Here is a 14,151-nt window from a genome sequence, read left to right on the forward strand (position 1 = left end):
ACCTATAAACCTAGAACATGCATCAAACTTGACGTTTTATTGTCAGTGGGTGAGGTCTCAGAGTTGGATGGTGTGTTGCTGCATAAGTAGCGTTGCGTCAAATAATGTGTTCATGGGATTGGGAAACAGACAACCAGTCATTCGGCCAACCAGAAGAGGCCAAGAAGGATCAGTACAGTCCTCCATGTGTGGCGGATGTTTTCCACACGCTGAGCAGCCAGCTTTGCAGCAGCTGTCCAAACCGCAGGCCCTGGGAGAAGATGAGAAAGAGTAGCGAGGGCTGAGGAAGGAGGAAGGAGACTCAAGGGGGGGGGGGCAGTGGGGAGCGTAGCAGGCTGGCAAAGGTCAGACAGGCTGAGGCGGCTGGGACTGTGGGAACTGTCCAGGAAGGCATGTGCGAAATGCTCCGAGACAAGGTATCATCTTACAGCCAAACCGCCTGAGGGAAAGGAGTGCTGTACTCCAGCCCGTGTAAGTGTGAATGTATGTGCATGTGTGCATTTTTATGCTTTGTGCATGCCGCTGAGTGAGTGTGTGTGCACCATCAGGAGGCTACTCTCTCTCTCTCTCTCTCTCTCTCTCTCTCTCTCTCTCTCTCTCTCTCTCTCTCTCTCTCTCTCTCTCTCTCTCTCTCTCTCTCCCTGTTGGGAAAAGGGAGTGAGGATTTTGATAGTGATGAAGAAAGTGAAGCAAGGGAAAATACACAAAAACACAGAGGAGAAAAACTCTGAACACCCCCGACACACAAACGCTCTCACACACACACACTTAGATGCACACGCAGCTGTGAACATTCCTGCCACAGAATAGGGGTGTCTTTGAATGCTCGTCATGTCAGCTCAAAAGACTCTACAGTGGTATGTAGCACATGTGTGTAACATGATTTCATGTCAGGGAAACACTGTCGATCTCAACTGCAAGAAATTAGCCCACTGTGCCATTAATATCCTTGTGGTTTAGAGTATTATATGTCGATTGCTGCTAAAACCATGTGTATGTTTTGAACTGATGTGGCGAGTCTCAGTGAGCCCTTCAAAGCTGCGGCAGTCAGATTCCCTCACGTTCTGAGGGAAACTAGCTTCATGATGGTGTGTGTTCTTCTGCAGCTGAGCTCCGTTGATGGTTTTAATGAAACGCAGACATCCTCTGTTGAACTTCAGTTGCACTCGAACATGGGATGAGATGTTTCCACACACGTACGCGTATACACGCCCTGGCAATGGCAGGACTTGCTTGGTTTGGCTGAGCGTCAGACTCACACACCAAGAAAATGAGGTGAAGTCTGATCCTGCTGTGTAGATGTCTCAACATGTAATCCTCACGTTGCCCCCATCTTGCCCCGTGAATACACGCATCCACATACACCACACACACACACACACACACACACACACACACACACACACACACACACACACACACACACACACACACACACACACACACACACACACACACACACACACACACACACACGAGAATGGCCTCATGGTTGATCTTAAATCTTAGAAAAACTCAAAAACACCAAAATAAACCCACACCTGAGCTGGATGAAGTTTCATAGACCATCTCAACTTTCAGCATGTGTGTCTTACTGTCAAAACAGTAAGTCACATACACACACCTTTGTCTGCTCCTCCTGCTCCCATCTTTCACAGAGCCAGGCCTTTGAAGAAGCCTAATCCGGGTTATTTGCTTTCCCATGCTTGTGTCAAGACCTGCTCTGAATTGACTGTGGAAAATATACTCAAGTCTGCCGGCTGCTCCCTCTGTCCCTGATTTATCCAAATAGGATGTGGCTGATGGGCGTATATAAAGAGGGCTGAATGGGGGCTAAATATAATCTCACCACCACTCTTTATCCACGAGGCAACACTTTAACTGTTCCTCAAAAACCTTTATGTACTCTGACATCCATTCAGGCTTTTTGCATTCAAGCCCAGCTCAATGAGAGGTCCCCAAAGGGTGCCACGCTCACAATGGGGCTTATTTCATTACAGTAAATAACAGAGGCAGTCGTCGCATTGTTTCACTACTGCAAGTTGATTTAACACACATAATAGGTAGCTGTTGTAGGCCTGGTGGAGTTTCCTTCCTGGCTAGGAATTCAAAAAAAATGAGAAACAAGTTTCTTTTACAAATTTTGTTTTACAAGCGAACATGTGGTCTGCTTGAATTGAAGGAGAAAGCGTGTGTGTGTGTGTGTGTATGTGTGTGTGTGTGTGTGTGTGTGTGTGTGTGTGTGTGTGTGTGTGTGTGTGTGTGTGTGTGGAGTGTGTGCGTGCGTGCGTGTGGGTGTTTGCTTGTGTGTACTTCATATATCAGCATAGATACAGTATATCCACCTGCAGGTACAATATGTGATGGCCAGAATATTTGTCTAAATGTTTGACACATACACACATTTCTATGTGCCCCAATCTCCTGTATTTCTGAACTTCGTGTATGTGTTTGAATGTTTGTCAGACAGTCACGCGATGGCCGTCTGTGGGCTGCTCCTAAGGCCTCTGCAGCCTCCACAAAGCCATGCAGCCTTTTCCGTTCCCAGGGGCCCTCGGAGCTCAGCCTGGCCTCAGCGCACCGTGTTTATGTCCTGTGTAATTGCAGACCTCAGTCTGAGCAGGAGGCCAGCGTCTGTCAAAATAGGCATGTGTTCCCTTCTAGTGAGGCCTAAATCACATCAGCCCCTGCAGTCAGACCACGTTTCCCACAACCTCCTGCTTTACTGGGCGAGATAGGATAAGGAGAAATAAATTGGACAGAACACCATGAGGATACAACTATGTCTCATGCTGACCAAACCTATGGTTACCTAGTCCTAATAAGTCACTTTTACACACATATGCACACGTTACATGAACAAAAATCCAAACACATCATTTGTCTTTCAACAGGCCCCCAAAACAGCCATGGGGGCCCAAAGCTTGGTCTCACACCTTGAGCAGGCAGCCATGAAATGGGGCCCTGTCTGGGAAATGTTGGCAGGCCTGGTGGAAACAGCATAAGCGTGGTCCTCGTTAGCTGAGATGACGCTAGCGCGCTCGTCGTCTCAGGGGAGTGTGCTTGGCTTCTGCTGCTGCTACTGCCAGGAGGCTGGGAAGGGAGAGGTGAAACATAATTGGCTCTGGGGCCAAGGACCGAAGCAGAGGTAGTTTACCAATTAAATCATCAAAATCAATTATTTAATAGTTTCTTAATAAGTTAATCTGAGCCCAGACAGTACCTTATTATCTTGGTACAGTATCAGCTGCTATGACAACACCCAGTGACCTCAAGGTCACCCAACCCACTGACCTATTCTGACCAGGGTAGCCAGACCACATACTTCTTTTGACCTCCAGCACGTCTCTCCCCTCCTACCCTCTTTGACTTCCCCTGTTGGGAACGAGGAGCAGATCAAGGGGTGGGTGGGGTGATGGGTGGGATGATGACAGGAGAGAATAAGGAGAGGGGAAAATTCCTAAGTGCTTAAATCCCTCCACATCCACCCTGGAATCAGAGAATCCAGCTCAGTCTGCCCACACAAACCCAGCCCCTGTGACACTCCTGGAATGCTGAAGCTTTTTTTTTTCTTCACCAATTTGGGTAATTACCATAACGGTCACAGTGCTCGCAACAGAGACCATGACCCTGGGCGGTGCACAATGACAGCCAGAGAGGCTGAAGCGAGGTTCTGCTTTGTGTTGCCACAACCGAACCTGCAGACAAATTCATCACTGACTTCACTACAACAACCCGTATATGATGGCTATAATGCCTTCCAACTGTTGAACTGTTGCATCAGCGATACTAGACACTGTGTTGGAGTTTCTGTGCCTCATATAATGAGGAATACCAACAGTTTACTTTAAAAGTTAATTTAAAAATAGAATATTAGAAATATTAATATGTAAATATTCTTATTAAACAGTTTGTTGCTACTTATTGTGTTGCAGAAAATGTTAGAGTCACATTACAGATGAAGAATTGACTATTTAACTATCAAGGAGGTTATGTTGTCATGTATGTTGCTTGGCTGATTGAATGATTGATTGATTGATCAAGTGATTGAGTGATTGATTGATCTTATTGATACATATTTATGATGTGTGTTTTGTGTGTTACAGAATCAAATAATAATGCAGAACTTTTGAATTCAAATATGTAATTTTGGAGTGACCCTATAGCTTAGCTGCTGTAGGGACACAAATAGGATTAGAAAATACCAGCAAAGAGAATGAAGTTTACATTTTTCTCCACTACAACTTTAGAAATAAGTATGTCCAGATTAGAATTACAGTGGTACCTCTACTTACAAACGTCTCTTCATACGAAATTTTCAAGTTACGAAACGCCTCAACAGGAAAATATTGCCTCTTGTTACAAAAGAAATTTCAGGATAGCAAAGGTAAAAATACAGTATGGGCTGCTACTCGCATCTCCCAAGTTCCCTGAATGCAACATTCTTATAGCTGCTCTGCCATTGGCTATTACCTAGCATCTTCCTGGCATCCCATTGGCTAAGAGGGACTTCTATGTGCAGCAAGATAGGTGTCTATGCAGCGTCCTCGTCATTCGGCCCTCGACCCATGACGTGTTCTGATAGTTTTACGTAAATATATTAACTTTTTAATGACCTCGTGAAGGAGGATTCAGGCGAGGGAAAGTTGGCAAAAGAACACCGGGAGTTTAAGGCATCGAGTGGGTGGTTGGAGAAGTTCAGAAGGAGGACTGGAATTCACTCTGTTGTTCGTCATGGTGAGGCAAGTAGCACATGAACCAAAGAGGGCAAAAAACAATGAGGACGGTAGTTAAAAGGTAAATGACCATCATTTTTATTCTTTACTCTACTCTTTGTTTTTTACATTATGCACAACTCTCATTTATTGTGTGATAATCTAATTGTAACATGTATTTGTTACATGTTTTGATGCATTTTTATGATTCATAAAACATTTATGTCTGAATTTTGGGGGGCTTGGAAAGGATTAGAGCATTTGCATGGAAAACGCGTCCCTGCTTATAAAATTTTCTACTTCTACTAATTTCTGCCAGAACCAATTAATTTTGTAATTATAGGGACCAATGTATTTATATATTTTCAAAATCCAGATCTGGAGGGTTATCCAACTTCTTGGAAACTCCTCTCTTGGATGGTAAGAACCTTTTGGACATCAATGTTTTCCCAGTTTGGAGACATTTTTTGTTGATTTGGTTCATGTTTGAGTTAGCTGCTAGCTATTACAAGCTGCTTTTTAAATCTTCCAGCTGCAGCTGCATAAAATGTCATCATAACATGACTCCTCAGCTTCGCCTTTTTACCTCATGTTTTCACAGATGTCCAATTAGGATCTGTTACTCCATCCATTGCTCTTCAGAAACGGTACAACACAAACCCCTAATGATGCCTTCATTTGTTTGTACAGCGCAGCAAGGCAGGAAAAAAGGGGCACCAGTTCCGCCTTGAGCAGGCTGTTGGAAAGGGTTTCTTGAGTTGCTATTAAGAACTATTCATATTTTGGCATCTGGTTGTCACCGATCTGATACAGATAAGTACTTCACAGACTAAGTAGGGGCCCTCTGGAGTTGTTGACAGAGTTATCAGACTATAATGACTTTTGTAATCATTTCAAAAATATTCCCATGAATGTCAGTCAAGTCAGTTTAATAAGTTTGATGAAAAATGTACCTACAAACAGCTGAAGCTGAGCTGTCTTCAGCTACTGAGTAAAGGAAACTCTTTAATTACAAGTCAAGAAAAGACCATCTGTGTTATTATTTCTTTCTGGGTGAAACCTTCAATGTGTGGTTCAAACAGTTTCAGGTCATTGTCATCAATTGCAACCACTTGAATTTGAATGGCTGGTAACAGCCTCAATACTTTCAACAGTCTCTTGCCTCCACGCAGACCATTTAATAATGTAGGACTTCTTCTGTTTGACAAAGTACGTGCTCTTCTGACCACACATCTTCTTCAATTGTTCTGTTCTTTTTGCATGACTTCAGTAAATAAAAGCTTGTTAACTTTACCCTGGAAGCAAATGTCTCAAAGTACATTACCATGTGATCAGTTGAGCTGAGAAGGGCCTAACACTGAAAATTCACAGGGAAATCTTCAGTCTCCACCATCTTTTGAAAATAGAGAATGACCTTGATGTTCACTCTAATACTCACTACAAATTTTCACATCATTACATTAGAAATCATATAGAAATTATTATTATTTTTATTTTTATTTTATTTTTTAAAAATTTTCCTTTCGGCTTTTCCCTTCAGAGAATCAGTGTCCTCCATCTAACCCTGTCTTCTGCATCCTCTTCTCTCACACCAACTACCTTCATGTCCTCTTTCACTACATCCATAAACCTCCTCTTCGGTCTTCCTCTAGGCCTCCTGTCTGGCAGTTCAAAACTCAGCATCCTTCTACCAATATATTCACTATCTCTCCTCTGGACATGTCCAAACCATCTCAGTCTGGCCTCTCTGACTTTATCTCCAAAACCTCTAACATGTGCTGCCCCTATTATGTACTCATTCCTGATCCTATCCTTCCTGGTCACTCCCAGAGAGAACTTCAGCATCTTCATCTCTGCTACCTCCAGCTCTGCCTCCGGTCTTTTCCTCAGTGACACTGTCTCTAGACCATCGCTGGTCTCACCACAGTTTTGTACATCTTTCCTTTCATTTTAGCTGAAACTCTTCTATCACACATCACACCTGACACTTTCCTCCACCCGTTCCATCCTGCCTGTACACACTTCCACCTCTTTTCCACACTCTCCATTGCTCTGGACTGTTGACCCAAAGTACTTAAAATCCTCCACCTTCTTGATCTCTTCTTCCTGTAACCTCACTCTTCCACTTGGGTCCCTCTCATGATTATTATTATTATTATTATTATTATTATTATTATTATTATTATTATTATTATTATTATTATTATTAATTAATTTATTTTTATCATTATAAATTTGTATTTCTTGTAATAAATCAATCAATTCATTTCTGCTGCTGTTGTGTTGCTATAACAATGTTATAAAGGCCACCAGTATGCTGTGTATTACTACAGTGTAAACCAGGGGTGTCAAACTCATTTTCACCGAGGGCCACATCAGCATAATGTCTGTCCTCAAAGGGCCAGATGTAACTTATAAATGATACTAAATGTAACTCACTGTAATGTAAAATAAATGTAACTACTACAACTACTATGTTAAATAACTGAATTTATTATTTATTTAAGTTACAAACATTACAGTTGCACAGAAAAGATATCTTTGCTTGTCTCTCTGTTATAACATAAATCCTTTTAATTTTTCAGGTAATGAAACCCACATAACTATCAATCAATGATCAAAATATCCAAATGAATAAAGAAAAATAAGATCAAACACCACTTAGAGCATTAACTTTGTTCAAAACATTTTTGTCAGAGTTAAAATAGGCTTAACTACTGCATTGTGGGAAATGAAGTTTTGGTAAAAGCAAGCTTTTGACCCATTTATTTTTAGATACTCTGATGTTACGCTCTCTCGAACCACGTGAAATGGTGTAGCAGGCCACATTCAGACCCCAGGCCTTGAATTTGACGCATGTGGTGTAAACTAAGCAAGAGGACGATTCACAGAATGGTCACATGTTCCAAATTAAACATGCTACTATTTTGAATTTATGAACCAGTAAGTCATCAGGTCTGACATAATTTTAGTTTTTCTTCTAGCAATTCTAAAAGTGTTACATTATACTGTAGATCATCGTGCTTATTTAGTGTTTTGACTGGCTTGAAGTCCTTTCATAGTCAACTTTTTTTGACAAAGATTGTCTTTGTTTCATATTTTCTTCGTTTTTATTTTTTGTAACTGATTCATTTCTATCTCTGTGACAATAGGACTTTCCTCCACACACATGCACACAGTTATGATTTTGCTATTTACAGAGTAGAAAGTGGATGAGCATGCTGCATGTGTGTTTCATGTCACCACGGCCACTTTGCAAACACAAACTGTCCATAACATAAGCATGGGTGTTGCAGCATGGGTGTAACAGGTTTTTTCTTTTTTCTTTTTTGAACTGTGATATCACCCTTACATGCTAAAACTCTGACGCAAACCTTATATATTAACCTCAACAACAGCCATCTACGTTAGTCTTCAAAGGCCCCCGTGGTGGTAAATCTGGAGGCTACATCCTGTTCATGCATCTGACTCCATGGCGGGTCCCATAATCTACCACCTGTGTGGGGCTCAGGTTGCGGCGTTCCCAGTGAAGTTCTCATTTCACTGCAGGTGCTGCAAAATACTGGCCGGTGCTGTTCTGGACTGGGACCCAGGCACCGTTAAACGTCAAACTGGGTACTAAGAGCGAATAGGCTGCACGCATGTGGTGGGACACCGTGGTGAGGCCTCGGCTGTAAGCAGAACTGAGCCTCGTGTCCAGAGGTGCTATCAGATGGATTCACTAAGACTCCTTTTGGGCCATCTTCCTCCTTCCTCTTCTCCTCCTAATCCTTTTTGTTCCCAAGTGTTTGTAATTGAAAATGTATTTATTGCAGGGCCAGGGGCTGAACGAGGAAGAGGGAGGCACCGCAGCTCTGATCCGGCTGAGGTGAGGGCCGCAGGGTTTGGCTTCTCTTCAGCACCACCAACTCACCCAGTCAATTTTTCCTCTATTTTGGCTGCTCTCTGTTTACTGCTCCCTCGCGCACTCCTCCCTTGTAATTCCTCTGTTTGCTTGTATTTTCTTTCAGAGTCTTACCTTTCATTTTTGCCCTCCTGTCTCTTTTATTCTTTGTCTCTCTTTATTTGGGTGTGTACAAGGTCTGTTTCAAATGCAAATGGTGCCGTTTGGATTGATAGGAGTGGCCTACTGCCAATAGTAATCATTCAAAGGAATGTTTCATCCAATTTAAATTCTTTTTTCCAGTCTTGTTGAAGTTTTCCCATAGAAAGACAGAAACAAGAAAAAGACAAAAATGTACATAAAATAAACATGTTATTTATTTTGTGTTTCATCTTTCATATTATGGTAATATGATAATATATTAACATATGATATGTAATATTGGTAGAGAAGATTTAATTTTCATTTTCATGCATTTTGTTCAAATGTTGGGTAAACCACTAACGCATCTTTTAATTACACAATATTTTTAAATAACTAAATAATTAAAAAACACTAATCTTAGGTTAACTTTTAAGTGCAGGAAAATGGCTGAATCTTTGATTCAACTTGGGGCTTTTTTGTGTGGAATTTGTACTGTCTGTTCTCCTCATGTCTGCGTTCTGCGGTTCTCTCCAGATTCTGTGGCTTATTCCTTCCACCAAAAACAGGCAAGCTGTATTGAATTGGTCACAACAAATTGTCCATTGGTGTGGGTGGGTGTCTACAGTGTGGCTCTGCAATGCACTCGCGTGTAATGTGGGGTGTACCCCACTTCTCATCCGTAATCAGCGGGGACAGTCTCCAGCAACACCTGTAATCTGACTTTGAATGAGCATCTGAAGAAGAGACAGTTACAATCGTCTCGTCTTCAAGAAGATGAACAAAAGATGAACGAAAATAGTCTTGACGATCTATCTCTGTTACTTTTATTTTCCTGATGAGAAAAAATACTGGTGCAGAACCTGTCTGCTGCACAGTCATATCCTCAAATACCCATCCTTTTTGAAGAACATTCTGCAGTAAATCTCTTTGGGTTCAGACAATATTATTTGTGAAAAATGACTGGCCAAACAACAATGATTAGTTTGTACATGGTGTCCTCTGGGTACCTGGACTGTGATCTCTTGTAGGTACTGTTCTGATAATATGAAGTATGTGGTTAAGCATGCATCATGTGGTGTATGACAACAGCACTGTTTCCCCCTGAATGTGATTCTAGCAAACAGAACCTCCTTTCCTTAGCAGTAAACACTAATTATTAGATTAACTTGCATTGGCATGTCCTCAAAATTCACCAATGTACCCTTTGTTCTAGCTGTCTTTTGATGATGCAATAGTGTTATGGATATCATTTCAATCTTTATACCAAGGAAATTTGAACTGATAGGATAGCATCTAGGATTTATACTTGTGTGGTCTGCAGCAGGAAAGGCCATTGGGCATCTTCAGTATGCCCCATTACCTCTCTTGCTCACATCTGTCTGTCTGGTTTGGGCTAATCCATTTCTAAATCAGTGAAAATCATCAGCGGGCTTGCTTTAGGCGACATCAATGTGTGATCTTTTTTTCCCCTTTATTCCTTTGAAAAAAGTGAAGAAGTGTGAGGGGAAGGTTAGAAAATGTCTCGCTTTTGTAAAGTCTCTCAGAGGACACATGTGCTGGGGTGGCATGAGATTGCCTTAAAATCACCCACAATGAAACCGAAGGTACAGTAGTAGCCTTTGGCCAGGGATGGTTATCACACAAAGACAGTCTGACTAAAACTCCACCTCTCCTGGAGTAAACTTTCAGCTTCAACAAGAAAATAAATAGGAGGGAGAGATGGATTATTAGGAAACAACCTTGAAAGCACCGGCTGGGGAAAAAAAATCACCCCTGCAAATGTCTGATTGGTCGCTGTCCTAGAGTGTGCATTTTGACAGGCAGCAGCATGACAATGGTATTTCTGAAACAAGATAGAGAACCTGAGCTACGATGAAATGGTGGCTGCATGCATTGTCTTCAGGAGCGATTCTTTGACTTCCCTATGACAAATCCCAGTAACACGGACAACTGGCAGACCAAAGTGGGACACTTTGCACTATAGAAGGCCTCTGTACACAAGAAGCCAAAGAGAACCCTCAAAAATGAAGCAAGATGTAATGCAGCTTTTCTGTGCTCATTCTGGGACTGTGATAGCTGGTGCCATGGATTTGTATCCCAGCTACACTGAAAGGGCTCTGCTGAATTGGATGGAGCTTTAAAGTGAAGCAAGAAAGCTCTGGAAAATCGGGCCTCAAAGGCACATTTCAACTGGAAAGCGTTTCTTTTAAGCTGTCACTCCTCGGTAGTTGACAATCCTATTATGGCACCAACTTATTGTAATTAAGATGGAGAAGAGATACAGAGAGGAAAGCACATTCATCATACCACAAAAGACAAAAGATACAAAATACCTGTTGTTGGTGTTGTTGTTGTTGGAGTAAACAATCACCTTATTTCTATTGTCATGTGAATGATTTAAACGGCAGAGAAGCCAATTTTCCCTTTTCTCCTGTCTCTGTCAGCCTCTCCACTTAAAAGACAAGTAATGGGAATTTTTTTTTATTGCATTTTATTCGTTCCCATTTTTAAAGGTCAGAAAAATGGAGCATTCAGAAGAAAAATCACATGGAGGTAACAATCCCCTTCTCATCAACTCCTCTGCCAAAAACTAAATACATCTAACACTGAAATTGCTAGGGGAGGAGTGGGAATGCAAAACCAATATTTTCCATTTTCATTTGTTTGCCTAATAATAAGGAGATTGTGTTACTTTCTTCTTTGCTTTCTCCACAATGGACAGATTTTGAGGCATGAACAGATCACCAAGTGGCGTCAGCTGTCATTGAAGGAACTTGGAGATGTACGGAACGCAAAGGACTGATGACAGTAATACAAAACCTCCTTTGCACTGTGGATGGGAAGTGTATATGAGCTTATTTAGCAGGCGGCTGTCCTCCCCAGGGGCAATGAAAAATGACCATTGAACTTTGTTTACCTGACATGCATACTGCAAATGTGACTGAAGCGAATAAATGTAATAAATGTAAACGTATATGTTATTAAAGAAATGTTTAAAGTGTGAAACATCAACCCCTGAGTCACTTTCTTGTTGGCAGTTCATGATTTTTGGTGTTTGTGTCTTCGCTCCTGATACTCCTGTTTTCCTCACTGATGATCTCTGTCCTAAATCTCCATGAGCCTGTCTTGTCTTACTAGACAGGCCCATTACAAAAAAACCCACTCAAAATCTCATTATGTGATTGGATACATAAATCAAATTTATTGGATAAGTCCTGTTGTCCTACTCTATCTTTATAGAGGACCCCCGTCCCCTAGAAAGAAAATAACAAGTTATTTGGATTATGTTAAATGCCGACACAATTAGCATGAGGGTCTTTATATCACAAAAGTTTTGTGATAAAATTGTTTTATTAATTTTATTGTTTTGTTCATTTGCATGTCCTTTTGAGTTACACTACATTTGCCACTGTGGACAGTAAGTGCCGATAGAAAATAAAATACTTTTTATAGGATAAAATATCATTTCTGAGTTTTAAAACAGCAGGATAAATTAGCATCTCTTTTATGACTGTTAGGAGGAGCACGGATGCAGAGAGACAATCTTTTAAGACTGTCTCTCTGAAATCCCTGTTAAATATGCAGGAAGCACCAGAAGTAGTTAATGTGTAGACAGACGTTCAGTACGCATTTGAAGTTTGTGGAGCAAAGTGTTAAAACATAACAGTTGCCTGTATTAGTAGCTCTTTAACACAGTTGCTGTGCAAGAGCATTACAACAAAAATTTTCTGAATCTTTGTTCATTTACACTAAACAAACCACCAGCAGCTAGCGTCGCCCGGGTGAGTAATTTTAGAATGTGCGCCGCAAGCAAAAGAAGTGTAAAATAGCAGCACCAGCATCTAGTGTGATGTTTTGCGTGTGTCTAGCAGCACTTTGCAAACCAAAAAAAAAAGAACATTGGGAAAGAAACTCCTAACTTCACTCTTTACTTGGTTTCTGATCTCGTGTTAGCTCAGGGGTCCCCAACCTTTTCTGCGCCACGGACCAGTTTAATGTCAGACAGTATTTTCATGGACTGGCCTTTGAGATGTGGCGAATAAATACATTTGAAAAAATGATGCAGCGGCCCCCGTAACACCGTTTGATTTTTGTTCGTCTTTCTCGCTTGGGAATTTCAATGTAGCGGCGTGACCCCTTTAAGTAGGTAGTCATGTAACCGAGGGAAGCATCATGACAGGCGTCAAGAGTGAGTCTTAAACAGATTTAGAAGAGAATCCGGTAATTTTCCAAAATAAAACATCATTCAGAATTAGATAATACATACAATGGAAAAAGTTAGGTATTCTTTCTGTGTGGACCGGTAGCGATTGATCCACGGATCAGCTAAAAGTCACATTGTCTCTTAAATTTGAAGTCATCTGTGGTTGATTTTCATCCCTTTTGTAGATAGTTAGTGCCCAGCAATTTTTTAAATCTACCTGTTATGGATCATAGAGAATGGCACAACCCCATGTAGTCGTGCTCCTACTGTATGTCATCTTGTTCTGCTTACATAGATGTAAATTTTTCAGTTCATTTCTGTTCCTCTACTGTGAGTTTGTTATTAATTTTTAAAGAGTTTTAATCTATTGTAACCATATATGTAGACAAAAACCTTCCCCTTTCCGGGACATACATCTACCAGTAACATAACCAAGTGTTGGACATTTTTTATTCCGTGGAGCTGATATCCTGCAGTAACATCCACACCATCATTTTGTTAAACCAAATTGTATTCTGTATGTGAAGTTTCTCGGCCATCCCAGTCATGAGGGATCTCTGTGTTAAAAAAAAGTTAGCTGGAATTGTAAGAAAAGCTTGAGGATGTTTTGCTTCGTTTAGAGCCAAAATATCAAAACATCAACTTTATTCAATCCAGAGATCTACATATAGCATTCTGTACATTGCATTTTCCTATATACAGAAGCTTCTCAGATCACAACCACCTCCCATGTAGCACTTGCACAAAACTGCTTTAAGTGTTTACCGGGGCTCTAATTTAAAAAAAAAACCTCAACTGTCCGCGTGTGTCCAGAAGTCCAGACAGTCCTGCAGTGCTCCTGAATGTGCACTAACACCGGTACTTAAAATATAAACACACAGGTGGCATATCTCACCAAGAGGCTTGCTGGTCCAGCTCTCTCTGTGTCTGCGAGCGGAGGCAGCCTGTAATATTAATGTTAGTGTAAGTGTTAATGAACTGTGAACACTGCTCCATCCCAAAACACCAAACTAACCCATTGCCTGGTTTCCAACAGAACAAAAACATACAACAATTACACCCATGTGCACCTTCGCAAAATTGGACTCCATACATTTGCTGTGAATTAAATGTTCTGCACAAACACCGATTGTCTGACAGCACATGTAGACGTCACGTCACCCACAAACACACCCCATCGTTCACTCACTCACTCACTCACTCAC

At 41.3% G+C, this 14,151-nt stretch overlaps 1 long non-coding RNA gene across 1 annotated transcript; it reads left to right on the forward strand.

The window, feature by feature from the left end:
* Positions 1-222: 222 nt before the first annotated feature.
* Positions 223-11,688, forward strand: LOC137599284 (uncharacterized). Its single transcript, XR_011036781.1, has 3 exons — positions 223-471; positions 8,531-8,583; positions 11,465-11,688. It is a non-coding gene; the product is annotated as an uncharacterized lncRNA (long non-coding RNA).
* Positions 11,689-14,151: the final 2,463 nt, after the last annotated feature.

This window comes from Antennarius striatus, chromosome 7 (genome assembly GCF_040054535.1).
Source record: "Antennarius striatus isolate MH-2024 chromosome 7, ASM4005453v1, whole genome shotgun sequence".
Classification (NCBI taxonomy): Eukaryota; Metazoa; Chordata; class Actinopteri; order Lophiiformes; family Antennariidae; genus Antennarius; species Antennarius striatus.